At 42.2% G+C, this 14,442-nt stretch overlaps 1 protein-coding gene across 1 annotated transcript in view; it reads left to right on the top strand.

The window, feature by feature from the left end:
* The first annotated feature begins 6,507 nt into the window (after positions 1-6,507).
* Positions 6,508-14,442, top strand: part of PRPF4 (pre-mRNA processing factor 4) — a 682,089-nt gene continuing 674,154 nt past the window's right edge. Inside the window, exon 1 of the mRNA XM_030206511.1 lies at positions 6,508-6,583. The gene's annotated coding sequence lies outside the window, so the exon portion shown is untranslated. The remainder of the gene's footprint in view (positions 6,584-14,442) is intronic.

Raw genomic sequence — 14,442 nt, 5'->3', positions numbered from 1 at the left:
AATTTCCAAAATTTAAATGACTCAATTTAAACAGGGATCTATCAATAATCTCCAGCCTGTTACCGCAGAGCCTGGCCTTATATCTGTATATCTACGTATATGAAGGGAAAATACTTTTGGGCACCTTAATGGCGGCAGCTGATCCAGAATACTCTAAGGATCCAGCTGTGGAATAAAGATAAAGCGAAATTATTATAAAGTAAAAACTAGGCCTACCAAATTAGTGATTTGAAATAAAAGTGAGCTATTAGGTAGTGAGTGGTTACAGCAGCGTCACAAGCTCTGTGCTGAAGTAAGAAGGAAGAAAGAGGTGACAACAACAAAAAATGAAATTATTCAAAAACAAAGCACAGACCTTAAACAAAACATGGAACTTCTATACGCCACAATATAAGTAACATGGGATAGCCACAAACTTTCCAGAAATACCGTTTTCAAAAAAGGGCAAGAAAAACATTATAATATGGGTAGTTTAGAGCTATACCCCTAAAGTGGATGAAATAAAAGCAAATACATGTTGAAAAAATGAAATCATAGGTAACACCAAAATGCCTTTTAACAGGGTCAGAAATACTTCCTTAGTTAGGCTGTATAGTGACTGAAAACCTGTCTCAAAATAAGCAAGGAAAACAGATTAAAATGTATCGTTGTTACATCAAAAAGCATCTATGATATAATATAAAACACATGTAATCAGGCGATCAAACAAGCATGTGTGAGGACATAATATAATATAATATAATATGTGTTGGATTATTTGTAGTAAATAATTAGCAGATTTTATACACACAGCTTCAGCTTTAGAAATGTTAATTTCTTTTCTTCATCTCTCTCACATACACCCCAGAATAATTCACTGCTGAGTCACTTTAAAGTTGAAGTAACAAAACATCTGTTTACTCACAGTTTTAGTCAGATTGATATTCAGACAGGCTTATATAAACATAATACTATACATTTGGATTATCAGCTCTTTCCATGTGCTTAGATGGTAATGGATGCTCACACCATAGATCCTCAGCTAGGAGAGATCATGAGCTCCATGTGCTGTGCCTAATCACACCCACAGGAAGTTGCATAGGTGTGACCTCTCTAGGTAATTCACATCAGAGGTCACAGAGTAATCACAGAGAAAAAATTGGTGACAGGCAATGCATGTAAAATACAATACATTATTCCAACAAACCCCTTCTCATGCATAACTGTCATGCAATTATTAATTCATACAAAGTCCAAGCTTTATTCGCAGATTCTCAAAACGTTCTCTGGGTAACGGTTTGGTCATGATGTCAGCTGTCATCTCACTGGTGTGACAATAGTCTAGACTGATGACCCCTTCTTTCGCCAGCTCTCGCACGTTGTGATATTTCGTTGCGATGTGCTTGGTGCGTGACTGAACCTTGTCATTCTGTGACAGTCTGATGCAGCTCTGATTATCTTCTATTATCTGGATTGGTCTCTGTTCAGCTATTCCAAAATCCAGCAAAAGTTTTTCAATCCACATCAGTTCTCTGCATGCTTCTGATACGGCCACATATTCAGCTTCTGTAGAAGACAGACTCACAATACTTTGTTTATGACTGGCCCAAGAAATTTGTACATTTCCATACATAAACACATATCCACTTGTGGATTTATAATCAGAATGATCCCCTGCCCAATCTGAATCACAGTAACATATTAGTTTTGGATTACTATTGGCTGAAATCTTTAATTTACAATCAATGGTACCCTTTAAATACCTTACCATCCTTTTAACTGCAGTCCAATCTGATTTGGTAGGTGAGCTGACCCTTCTGCTCAAAATTCCTACTGCATTTGCTATATCAGCCCTGTATGTGGTAGTCAGATATAAAAGCTTACCTATGGCTGATCTATATTGGATGTTATCTGGTAAAGGTTCTCTTACTGTTTCATCCTTCAGAAAATCAGTGATCATGGGAGTGCTTACAACTTGGGCATCTTGCATACCTAAACTTTCAATAAGCTCATTTATTTTCTGCTTCTGGCTTAGAAGATAAGAACCATCATTTTGTTTCTCAATTTCTATACCAAGATAGTATGACACATTACCAAGTTCTTTTATCTCAACATTCAGGTTTAAATATTTTACAATGTCCTTGTACTCTTGCTCACTTTCACTTGCAATGAGCAGATCATCAACAAAAGCTAAAATGTATGCATATTGTCCATTTCTGCACCTAGTGTACAAGCATTTATCTGCTTCACCTTGCTTAAATCCTAAATTTGTCAATATTTCATGCAATTTGTCATTCCAACATTTTGCACTTTGCTTTAATCCATAAAGACCTTTGTTTAATTTACACACTAGCTGTCTTTGTTTTGTATTTATGAAACCTGTTGGCTGTTCCATGTACAAGTCTTCAGTTATATCTCCATGAAGAAATGCTGTTTTCACATCAATGTGGTTGACTTGCATGCCTTTTGAGACTGCAATGCTCAGAAGTGTTCTAATTGTCGTGTGTTTCACTACAGGTGCAAACACTTCATCAAAATCTTCTCCATATTTTTGAAGATATCCCTTTGCGACTAATCTGGCTTTATACCTTTCCACTTTTCCTTGTGCATTCCTTTTTAACTTGAATACCCATTTGCATCCTATAGCTTTCTTGCCAGGAGGTAATTTTGTAAGAATCCAAGTATTATTTTTATGCAATGCATCAATTTCTTCTTGTGCAGCTTTACGCCATTCAGCAGCTTCTTCTGCTGGCATTTTCTCAATCTCATCCCATGTTAAGGGCTCTTGAGCTTCTGCTGACTTTGTTAGGTAAGACAGTCTTGGGGGTGGAACACCTTTGTTTTCCCTGGATGAGCGTCTGACAACAGGTTGGTCTGACCTTTCCGCATCCTCTAAATCTGAGAGTCCTTCTCCAATTGATTCCCCTTCTCCAACTGTACTGTCTCCTGCAATGATCCTTTCTGTGTCTGCTTCCTCTGCCTGTTCCTCGTTAGATACAGATGAGTTGCTTTCAGACATCTGCCTTGGTATGGCATTTATATACACTGGCATGTCTATTATGGTTCTAGTTTCATATTCTGGATGATAAGGCTCATCTGGGATAATCCAGCCTTTATCAACCCTTTTGTTTTCATCAAAATATGTAACATGTCTTATGCCAACAATGCCAGTTTTCAGATTCAAAATTCTATATCCTTTGTGTCCTGGAGCATAGCCAACTAAAATGCCCCTTTCTGTTGTGGAATCCAGCTTATGCCTTCTTTGCTTTGGTACATGAGCATATGCTGTACTTCCAAATGCTCTTATGTGTGACAGGTTTGGCTTCCTACCATGCCATGTCTCATGTGGTGTGCGCTCAGCGCCTTTAGTTGGCATTCTGTTTTGTAGGTACACTGCTGTGAGAATGGCTTCCCCCCATAGTCTTTTAGGGAGATTGCTATCTGACAGCATACACCTGGTCATTTCCACAAGTGACCTAAATTTTCTCTCTGCAACAGAATTTTACTCTGGTGTATAAGCTACTGTTGTGATATGCTGAATGCCTTCTTGTTCTAGAAATGTGCGCATGCTTTGTGAAGTGAACTCACCACCATTGTCGGTCTGAAGAACCTTTGGTTTTCTTTCAAATTTATTGCTCACCATGGCTACGTATTTCTTCAGCATGTCTGTGGCTTGACTTTTTTCTTTCAGCAAATAGGCCACACAGTATCTAGAGAAATCATCCAAGAATATTAGCACAAATCTGTTATTTCCCAATGATGGGATATTAAACGGTCCACATAAGTCACTGTGTATTAAGTCCAGTACTTTATTACTCCTATTTCCTGTGTATGCAGGAAATGAGGGTCTCACACCTTTTTGAGTAACACAGTCTATGCATTTCTCCATTTTATCAGTATCTGCACTTATCTGAATGCCTGTGGCTAGTTGCCTACTGTAAAGATCCTGGATCACCTTAAAATCACGATGTCCCAGGCGGCGGTGCCAGATTTCCAGACTACATTTACCATCATTCTTCCTTACTTGCGCCAGATGTGAGGCTTCACCTGAAATGCTCAGTTTATAAACATCATTATGCATAAAAGCTTCAGCATACACTTCATCATTTTTAGAGATTGTGCACTTACTGTTTTCAAAATGAATCGCAAATCCCTTCTTATCTAATGTAGATACACTAAGCATATTGCAAACTGCTTGGGGAATATACAAGACATCACTTACAGGAATTTCTTTAACTTCATTAGACACTTTGCATTTTAAGAATCCAATGCCTTTTGCTTGGATCTGAGTAGTCCCTGCGTTTGCAGTTTGAAGAATACCTTCTTCTGGACTCATTTCCTGAAAGAAATCTTTACAATTGGTTAAATGGCATGTGCTCCCCGAATCCAAAATCCAAGTACTTTCATTTGAATTATTATTTACCATAGTCAAAGATTTTTCTACCATTAGAAAGCTCTTATGTTTATCATTGTCTTTTGTACATGTCCTGCTTGGAAAGTTCTTTTGTTCCATTGGCGTAGGTGAGCTAGAGGGGGTGTTTTGTGTTTCCTTACACCATTTAGATACATGTCCCTCCTTTCTACATGAATAGCAAATCAGCTTGCCCTTGGGTGGAGTTTTCCCATAGCTCCGCCTTCCTCTGTTCTTTGCCAAGAGATTTGTTTCATTTCTCTCTGACTGTCTTTGAGAACACATCTCCTCAGAATCATTAATTATGCATTCCTGCCTCAGTTTTGATGCTGCCTGTTCAAACGATTGCCCTTCAATGGCTTCATTTACAGACCTAAAAACATCAAACTCCTTTGATAGTGAGGTAAAAAGAAATGCTCTTCTCAATGCATCACACATGGGAATTCCAGAAAGTTCTAACTTTTGAAATGAAGACATAAGATGCATAATGTGATCATTACATTTACTTTTATCCCTTAATTTGGTCTCATTTAACTCTGCTAACCAAATTGGTTGCTGTTTTGCATATGTAGTTGCATACATAGTTCTTAGTTTATATAAAATTTAATTTGCTGTATCTTTTGCCTCCACCAATATGGCTTGTTTCTCTGAGAGAGCTTCAAAAAACATGCACTTCACATAATAGTTTGCATTGTCCCATTCAGCCATATTTTCAGCTGTTCTGTTTTGGTCTAAACATATACTTAATTTCTTTGCTTGAAGGAGACATCTGAATCTTAGTTCCCACTGCTGATAATTAAATTCAGTTAATTTAGGCACCTTGAGAGAGTAGAAAAATGGTGAATTTCCTCCCTCAGCCATTTCTTAGCCTTGCCTTCTGTTTAGTGTGTGGGGGGGGGGGGAGAGAGAGACAGACTGAATCTTTCTTTTAAAACTCAAGAGAAAAAATGTGGCTTTTTCACTGCCTTGTAATATTTCTCTTCCTTTTCAATTCCTGGGCTGGGCCCATAACCCTTTGTTGGATTATTTGTAGTAAATAATTAGCAGATTTTATACACACAGCTTCAGCTTTAGAAATGTTAATTTCTTTTCTTCATCTCTCTCACATACACCCCAGAATAATTCACTGCTGAGTCACTTTAAAGTTGAAGTAACAAAACATCTGTTTACTCACAGTTTTAGTCAGATTGATATTCAGACAGGCTTATATAAACATAATACTATACATTTGGATTATCAGCTCTTTCCATGTGCTTAGATGGTAATGGATGCTCACACCATAGATCCTCAGCTAGGAGAGATCATGAGCTCCATGTGCTGTGCCTAATCACACCCACAGGAAGTTGCATAGGTGTGACCTCTCTAGGTAATTCACATCAGAGGTCACAGAGTAATCACAGAGAAAAAATTGGTGACAGGCAATGCATGTAAAATACAATACATTATTCCAACAATATGTACTGTGGCAGGCGGTAGAACGAAAGCAGTCTAGACCAGTGTTCTAGAATAATGTTATGGAGCGAAAATGTGATCTAGAACAATGTTCCAGAGTAGTAATGTGATCTAGAACAACACTCCAGAGTAGTAATGTGTTATGACCAAACCTAGAACCAAGTTCTAGAGCGGTAAGTTAGAAGGCAGGGCAATAAGTTTAAGTTTCAGGGATAACCATATAACAACAAAAACTTAACAACAAAGATAATAACTTTTCTGTAAGGCAGTAATGAAAAGCTTTTGTTAATGTAGAATCGGGAGCCCCAAAAATATACCTCAGGAAGGGGGAAGCGAATGAAGCGATAAAATATAAGTAAGCCCATGGGGCAGGTACCAAATAGGGGTCCAGTGTAAAGAAAACTAAAACCAAGAGGGTATGAGGTAATAAAAGCAGGTTAGAACAAATAGAGACTGGAAATTGACAACCTAAGAAAAGTATTTAAGAATACATATAGTGGCATGTCAAACATGAATTTAAAAGCTTTGAAAAATTGAACGAAAGAGGTAACAAGAGACCAAAATCACACATTTGGCAGCAAAGACAGCTTGTGACTCTAACAGAACTTATGTTGAAATATAAACAAAAAGAGGAACCAGACTAAGGAGAGGGAGAATAAAGTCAAATCTCGATTGGAGCTATGAACTAAGCATGGTAGAGCAGAGAGAAACAGAACGGAGGGTATCCAGAGCAAGAATAAGGTATAACTTGTCTGGAATGTTTTTACGTTTGGGGAGCGTGCCAGGTGCCCTTGACCTGGATTGGCCACTGTCGGTGACAGGATGCTGGGCTAGATGGACCTTTGGTCTTTCCCAGTATGGCACTACTTATGTACTTATGTACTTATGTAAGCAACCGAACAGCATGTACACAGACACATGCAATTGCATATTCTTGGTAGCCAGTATTAACAGGGAAGTGGCACAGCAGAAAAATGTTTAAACCGGAGAAAGAGCCTTCAAGGGCTTGATATTATGTACAGTCTCTATAGCTGGCTGAAACTACGGGCAGGTACCATGTCACAGCAAGGAAGGAAATGCTAGGCAGAAATTTCAAAGCATGGCACTCAAAGGAGGTACATGCAAGTATCTCATACTAGAAAGAGTAGCAAATCAAGCAGAGACAGCCTAGCCTTTCTGAACAAAAGAGAGAGTGACAGAAATAAGTGTGTCACAGCTGAAATATACACACATGATTACAAAGAAAACAAGAATTAAAGTGCCTAGTACAACGGGCGGGAAACTACGAGTAATTTGGACACCGTCCCAGTAACAGAAGTAGGAAATGGCCGAGATTAGGGGCGTTGGCCATTACTAAGAATGTGGAAATAAGTCTCATGGTGCAGATAGTAAAGATGATTTACAGATGCAGTTATTCCAGGGCTAGGAGGTGGCAGACATACAAAGGAAAGTAACTTTACTAGGGGTTAATAACCTAGGTGAAGGGGAGAGGGAAAGAAAGAAAGAGAGAGAGAGAGAGAGAGAGAGAGAGAGAGAGAGAGAGAGAAAGACCCAAAGCAAGAAAAAAAACCCTAAAACATTTTTAAGAGCTGTCAGCTAGTTCCTGCACACCCTCAGCTAGCTTAGCAGAGAGCAGGAAACAGTGACGTAGTATAAATAAGAAGGCTGAGGGACTGTTTTAGAGCCGACATAGGGCCATTTTAGACAGTACAAATTAATTACACTATGAGGGAGGAAAGAGTGTGCAGGCAGTGAGTTATCCGGGTCTTTTTTTAGAGAAAAAAACAAAGAAATGAACATTACTCAGTAGAAAATTTTTAAAGCAGTGGCAGAAATATGCGTAACCTCAGAAGTGCAGGCTGGCAGCCTGTTCACTGAAACAGGAAGGAAAAAAAAACCTAACGAAAGGGAGGAGGGGGGGGGGGGCAGATATAGCCCAAAGATAGCAGAAAACACATAGGAAGCCAAAAGGGAGGGAGAAGTCCTTTAAAGCCTGACAGGGTATAAAATGACATAGCAAGAGGCTGGGAAGGGTGTGGGATAGGATTACAAGAGAAGTAAGGTCAAAGGAAAAAGGTTATCAGGGCAGTAAACAGTGTAAAGTCAACACTAGGTACAGACAGTTTCGGGTGTCACATGATAAATCCACACCATAGTCATTCCTAAAACCCATGGTCCCTATAACACACAAACACCAGGTAGGGAAATTGTTGGGAACAGGGGTAAGGGGTCCCCATGTTCAGACACAGTAGGTTATAGACAAACAACGGTCGCTTTCTCCGCTTCCTGACCTGTCGTGGTCGCCCGGACAGGAAATGCAGTACCACGGAGTCCACACTCAGATCACAATCACGCACTTCCAGAATGTTCACACCAAACCTAAATCCGCCTTTCCTGGACTAGAGAAAGTTCGGCTTGCTCTTCAGCCAACCGACTAATACTCTGGTCGGGGAGTGATCCAGTGACACCCAAAAAGTGCACAGACCATACAAAGAACAAGATCTGGATCTTAGTCAGCGTTAGTGGAAGGAAACCACAGCATCAAGACCGCTGTCAGGGATCAACAAATCTGAAAGTATCAGAGGTGAAAATGGATGATAGTATAAGAAGATTATAAGAGTAGATAGTTAGCTGCCAGTTTCGACGCACGAGGCGGATCACCGGGTTAAGCGCTGACCAAGGGGTGATGTATATAGGCAAGGAGACAAGCAGGATTTAACATAGACAGGTAGCTCTGGTAATGCCGCAACAGTAAAAACAAATTTCAGTCGGTAGAGGCAGCAATATATGTAGTTGGAAGGTGAGGACAGCAAAAAACCATACGTTTCAGCAGGTTACAGCCAGACAGCTGCGCATTAGACCGCTGCTTAGAAACATACAGCTGAACGCCAAAGGGACCCCCCCCCCCCTGGTAGAGGTGGGAAGTTTAGGGGTGAATATAGAAGAAGATGGTTAAAAGGGAGTGAAAATTGATATATATAGAACAGTGGTGCCCTTGGGCAAGAATTGGTTAACAGCAAGGGAGTGTTTAACTCACCGACAGGCATTTTTACTGACAGCAGAACCAGATCCATTTCAGGAAGAGATCACAACATGGTTAACACTCACAAAACACAATTTGAGAACCATACAATAAGCGGAGGGAAAAAGAAGGAAACGCCCAGAACTGAAAAGCAAGGTGCCATAAGGAAGAGGAAGTGGGGCACGCCCAAATTTCCTCGACTTCATCAAAGCACAGAAACAGAAGTGATAAGAACAGCAGATAAAAAAAGCAGCAAAGTTAGAAAGAGATGTGTAAAGAGAAAGAGGGCAGAATACCAGGACAAGTAGTTCAGGTAGAAAATTGACAGGAGAAGGGGTTTGAAAAGGGCGGACTGAATACCAGTTCCCAGTACCCCTCAAGTGGGCACTTTTCACCAGGGTATAGGCCAGTCCAGAGAAATGAAGGCGTTAGTAGAGAAACATAAGAAAGAAAAGAGTTTAGCTTAAAGAACCGCAGACCAAGAAAGCAAGGTAATATCTAGGCTAAGAGAATCCCCATAAAGCCCACAGTCACTGAGTAGCGGAAGAAAGAGGGAGAGAAAGACAGTACATGGGGAAACGCCCTAATTTAGAAAGCCGCATGATGCATGCAGACAAGATAGGAAAAGTAGAGACAGCGGAGGGCGGGATAACTCACCAAAGTCTATAAGCAGCAAGAATAGACAAAGAAAAAGGAAGACGTTGTAGGTGAAAGTCTAGAAAAGATAAGAAAAATAAACCATGGGAAATTGAATGGGAAGAGATGTCCCAGCGGAGAAGACAGCCAAAAAGAATAATAGACATGGGGTCCTAAAGAAAAGAACAGAGAGAAGGACGGCAAAGATGAGTTAGAGAAAGAAGAAAAGAGGAGAGAGAAAGAAGAAAAGAGGAGAGAGAAAGAGAGCGGAACAGAGAAAGAAAGAGAGAGAGTGCAGAATTTGGCAGCAAAATATGGGAATATATCCCCTCTGCGGCCAAATAATGCGCGCCACAAGTGTCTGAAACATCAGCAGTCCGGGTCACCAATGTTTTTAATTAGGGTTGGATGGACCCATGAAGACCCTCTGTGGTAGGATGGCAAACTAGCCATCCACCAGGGAGGTTCCCCTGAAGGCTGTCATCTATGTGGTGTCTGTGCTTATCTGACTTCCAACTGGTATTCCGATCAAATCACAGCACAGAAACAGTATTAATTACCCTCATGACTAAATTTAAACAAATGATTGCAACCGGTAACAATATACTCCTCCTACAATTTGACATGTCAAGTGCCTTCGATATGGTTGACCACGGAATCCTATTACACATACTTGAATATTTTGGCATTGGAGGAAATGTCCTAAACTGGTTCAAAGGGTTCCTAACCAAGCGTTCATACCAAGTCACATCAAATTCAACCACGTCTGCCGCATGGACACCTGAATGTGGAGTACCGCAAGGATCACCTCTCTCACCAACCATCTTCAACCTAATGATGATCCCCTTGGCAAAAATCCTATCAAACCATAACCTCAACCCATATATATACGCCGATGAAGTAACAATATACATCCCTTTCAAACAAGACATCAAAGAAATCTTCAATGAAATTAACCAAAGCCTACACATCATGAACACCTGGGCAGATGCATTTCGTCTGAAACTGAATGCAGAAAAGACTCAATGCCTGATACTCACTTCCCAATACAACACGAAGGAATTTGCCGCTATAAATACACCAAAACTAAACCTTCCAATCTCAGAAACGTTAAAAATCCTCGGAGTTACTATCGATCGCCACCTAACGCTCGAAACCCATGCAAACAACACAACCAAAAAAATGTTCTACTGCATGTGGAAACTGAAAAGAATAAGATCATTCTTCCCAAGATCCGTTTTTCGCAGCCTAGTGCAATCCCTCGTACTCAGCCATCTGGATTACTGCAACTCGCTGTACGCAGGCTGCAAAGAGCAAATCCTGAGGAAAGTTCAAACAGCCCAGAATACAGCAGCCAGACTCATCTTCGGAAAACCAAAATATGAAAGTTCAAAACCCTTACGAGAGAAGCTACATTGGCTCCCACTTAAGGAAAGCATTACTTTTAAAGTATGCACACTAGTCCACAAAATCATTCACGGCGAAGCCCCAGCCTACATGTCTGAGTTAATCGACTTACCACCCAGAAACGCTAAAAGATCATCCCGAACCTTCCTCAACCTCCACTTCCCTAACTGCAAGGGCCTGAAATACAAGGTGCTACACGCGTCAACCTTTTCCTACATGAGCACGCAGTACTGGAACACACTTCCGCGCAACCTGAAAACGATCTACGAACAAACCAACTTCCGCAAATTACTGAAAACACATCTTTTTGATAAAATCTACGGAAAGAACCAAAACATATAAAATCCACACTCACAGTTCAGTTATACAACAATACATCCACTTATGAATTCTCAATCCTGAAATTTCACCACTCATACCTTTAATCACAGAATACCATATGTTTTTCGTTATTATATACTATATATTGTCCTCAGACCCTCTAGTTTCCCGTTGTTTTCCTTCCAGTGTTTCAATGTCCTTTTCCATTGATATATTCCTTAACGATACTTTGATTTTGTCTCGTATAACTCTTCACAATGTAATCCATAACCGAATTGTAACAAACTGTATTTCCATCATTCATAATGTATTGTAAGCCACACTGAGCCCGCAAAAAGGTGGGAAAATGTGGGATACAAATGCAATAAGTAAATAAATAAATAAAATAAATATATGTGTGATCAGGTATTATCTTACTTACCATTTTTACCCCAAGAGTTTAACTAAGTTTCTAAATATTCTATAGGAAAGAGTGAGGGAACAGGTTGCATGAATAATCAGCTTTATTATAGCTTATCACAATAATACAGCAGAATCAGGTATACAAGCAGATGGGTGGACAGTCGGGCAGCATCTCCTCTAGCACTTCGAAAGGTCTTCTCTGACATGCCCAAAATCCCCTGTCTTTTATACTTTCCTATTCCCATTCAAACTAATGGGACCCATTTACTTCTATGTTAGACTTGTTTATTTCAACTGGAAAGTTGCCACCCCTTATTTCTCAACTATTTCCTCGCACCTGCAGATACTTCAGAAAAACAAGCCTTTTCTAACTTAAATGGGGAAATTGGGGAAAATCCACTTTGTAACTGACACTTTAGTTTCCATTTTGTTTTCTGATCTCCATTTTGTTTCATATTTTCTTGACCTAACTTTTCTAATTTAGCTTATTTAGGCCATAATCTTGGCCAAAAACTAGGCCATGCTTTTCCAGCAAGCTCCTAGTCGTACAAGCCATAACATTGTTGACTTTACCAGGGTTTCTATATGGCCTGAGCTTTAAGGTTCAGCCTCCTTCAGCTCTCCACCATTCCAGTGGGGGTCTCTGGCGGTATTATATCTTATCAGACCAGATATTTGTTCAGGGCCCTTAGGTCTAGGATGGTACGCATCCCCCCCTGTTTTCTTTTGCACAAGAAAGTACCTGGAATAGAATCCCAGCCCTTCTTGCCCCGGTGGAACGGGCTCGACCGCATTGGCGCTGAGAAGGGCAGAGAGTTCCTCTGCAAATACCTGTGCTGGAAGCTGAAGGACTGAGCTCCCGGTGGACAATTTGGAGGTCTGGAGATCAAATTGAGGGAGTACCCTAACTGGACTATTTGAAGAACCCACCGGTCGGAGGTTATGAGAGGCCACCTTTGGTGAAAATATTTTAACCTCCCCCGACCGGCAGATCGTCCGGCACAGGTACTTTTATAGCGGCTATGCTCAACTGGAGCCAGTCAAAAGCCCATCCCTTGCTTTTGCTGGGGAGCTGCAGGGGCCTGTCTGGGCGCACACTGTTGACTCGAACGAGCGCGCTGGGGTTCAGCCTGAGAAGGCTGTCGAGAAGGTGGATTGTACCTACGCCTATTGTAAGCATAGGGAGCACTCCTCCTTCCCCTGAAAAAACGTCTACCTGTTGAGGTAGATGCTGAAGGCGCCCGGTGGGAGAGTTTGTCGAGGGCGGTTTCCCGCTGATGGAGCTGCTCTACTACCTGCTCGACCTTCTCACCAAAATATTATCCCCCCAGCAAGGAACATCCGCAAGCCGCTGCTGGGTCTGATTATCCAGGTCAGATTAGATAACGGTTTCATCCAATTCCTCAGCAATGTCTCCTTAAGGACATTATGCAGAGGGGCAGTGGATGATTCCTTAGATGGCGAAGGATAATCAAGGACCTCGAGCATCTCAGTCCTGGGCTCATCCTCAGTAACCACCGGGAAGGGAATGCCCACAGACATTTCCCGGACAAATGAGCATCCTCCTCAGTATCGGACAAGAATTCTCAAACTGCAGTCCGAAACCGGGCCCGTCTCGACGCCAAGGAACCATGTCCCCTATGGCGATGACGAGAAGTTGACTCCCATGCCGGTGGCGATGAAGCTCCCTCCAACGACGACGGGGAGTCGACCTGGGTGGCAGCCGAGGCCAATGCCGCAAGCGGTACCGGTGTTGGGGACCTCACCACAAGCACGGAGCCAGCTGCCGCTTCCATTGATGGTACCGAGGGCGCAAGCACCCCCGGTACCGGAGCAGACTGATGCAGCAGCCCTTCCAGAAGGCCTGGAAGAATGGCTCGAATGCTCTCCTCCAGAGTCGCTGTCGAGGAAGGCTGTGGGGCCGGTACCGGAGTTGAAGTCAGAATCTGTGAAGGCCTGGGAGGCAGTACCGGGCTGTCCGAAGATCGACGCACCAACACCTCTTATATGGAGGGTGAGTGCTCCTCCCGGTGTCGACACTTTCCGGGTGCCGAATCCTTCGACGCCCCAGAGCTCCCGGTACTGTGTCTCGAAGGAGATCGGTGCCGATGCTTCTTCGCCTTTGCTCGAAGCACGTCACCGGTACTCCTCGGAGGATGTGGAATCCACACGCCTCCTCGGGGTCGGGTCTGACATCGGTCAGTCCCGGTGGGCCTGCAAAGCAGGAGCCTTCGAGACAGGTGGAGACCCACTCGACGGCTCAGCTAAAGGTGAAGTTCAGACAGCCATTACCTGCACTCCTGATGTCGATGCCATCCCTAGTGCTGATATTGACGCCGCCGACCTCAGTACCGATGTTGACGCCAAGGAATCAGTTGGAGCTCCGAAAAGACAGTCCCGAAGAGCTCTTCGCGACGCCTGTGCCCGTTTTTCCAAACAGACACAACTTGCAAGCGTCTGGGCGATGGTCTGGCCCAAGGCACTGGATGCACCAGGAGTGCGGGTCAGTGCCAAAGAATGACCGCTGGCACCGAGCACTCTTCTTAAAGCTGCTGGGAGGCTTTGATGACATCAGCAGAAAAATTGCAGCGGCGAAATCAAATGGCTCGATTGTACCAACCAAGGGCACAAAAAAGGAGTACCACGGACGTGCGGCCAAAGAAGGCCGAAACGGAAATGAAAGGAAACTTACCAGGGGACAAAAACTAAGAAAAAAGAGAGTTTCCTTTTTTTTTTTTTTTAAAGCTGGAAAGAAAAAGATTAAAAAGGCAACGTAAAACAAAAAGAAAGAGGTAAACACAACACGAAAGGC

The sequence above is a fragment of the Microcaecilia unicolor genome, chromosome 6 (assembly GCF_901765095.1).
Source record: "Microcaecilia unicolor chromosome 6, aMicUni1.1, whole genome shotgun sequence".
Taxonomy (NCBI): domain Eukaryota; kingdom Metazoa; phylum Chordata; class Amphibia; order Gymnophiona; family Siphonopidae; genus Microcaecilia; species Microcaecilia unicolor.
This window is presented reverse-complemented; position numbering and strand designations above follow the sequence as displayed.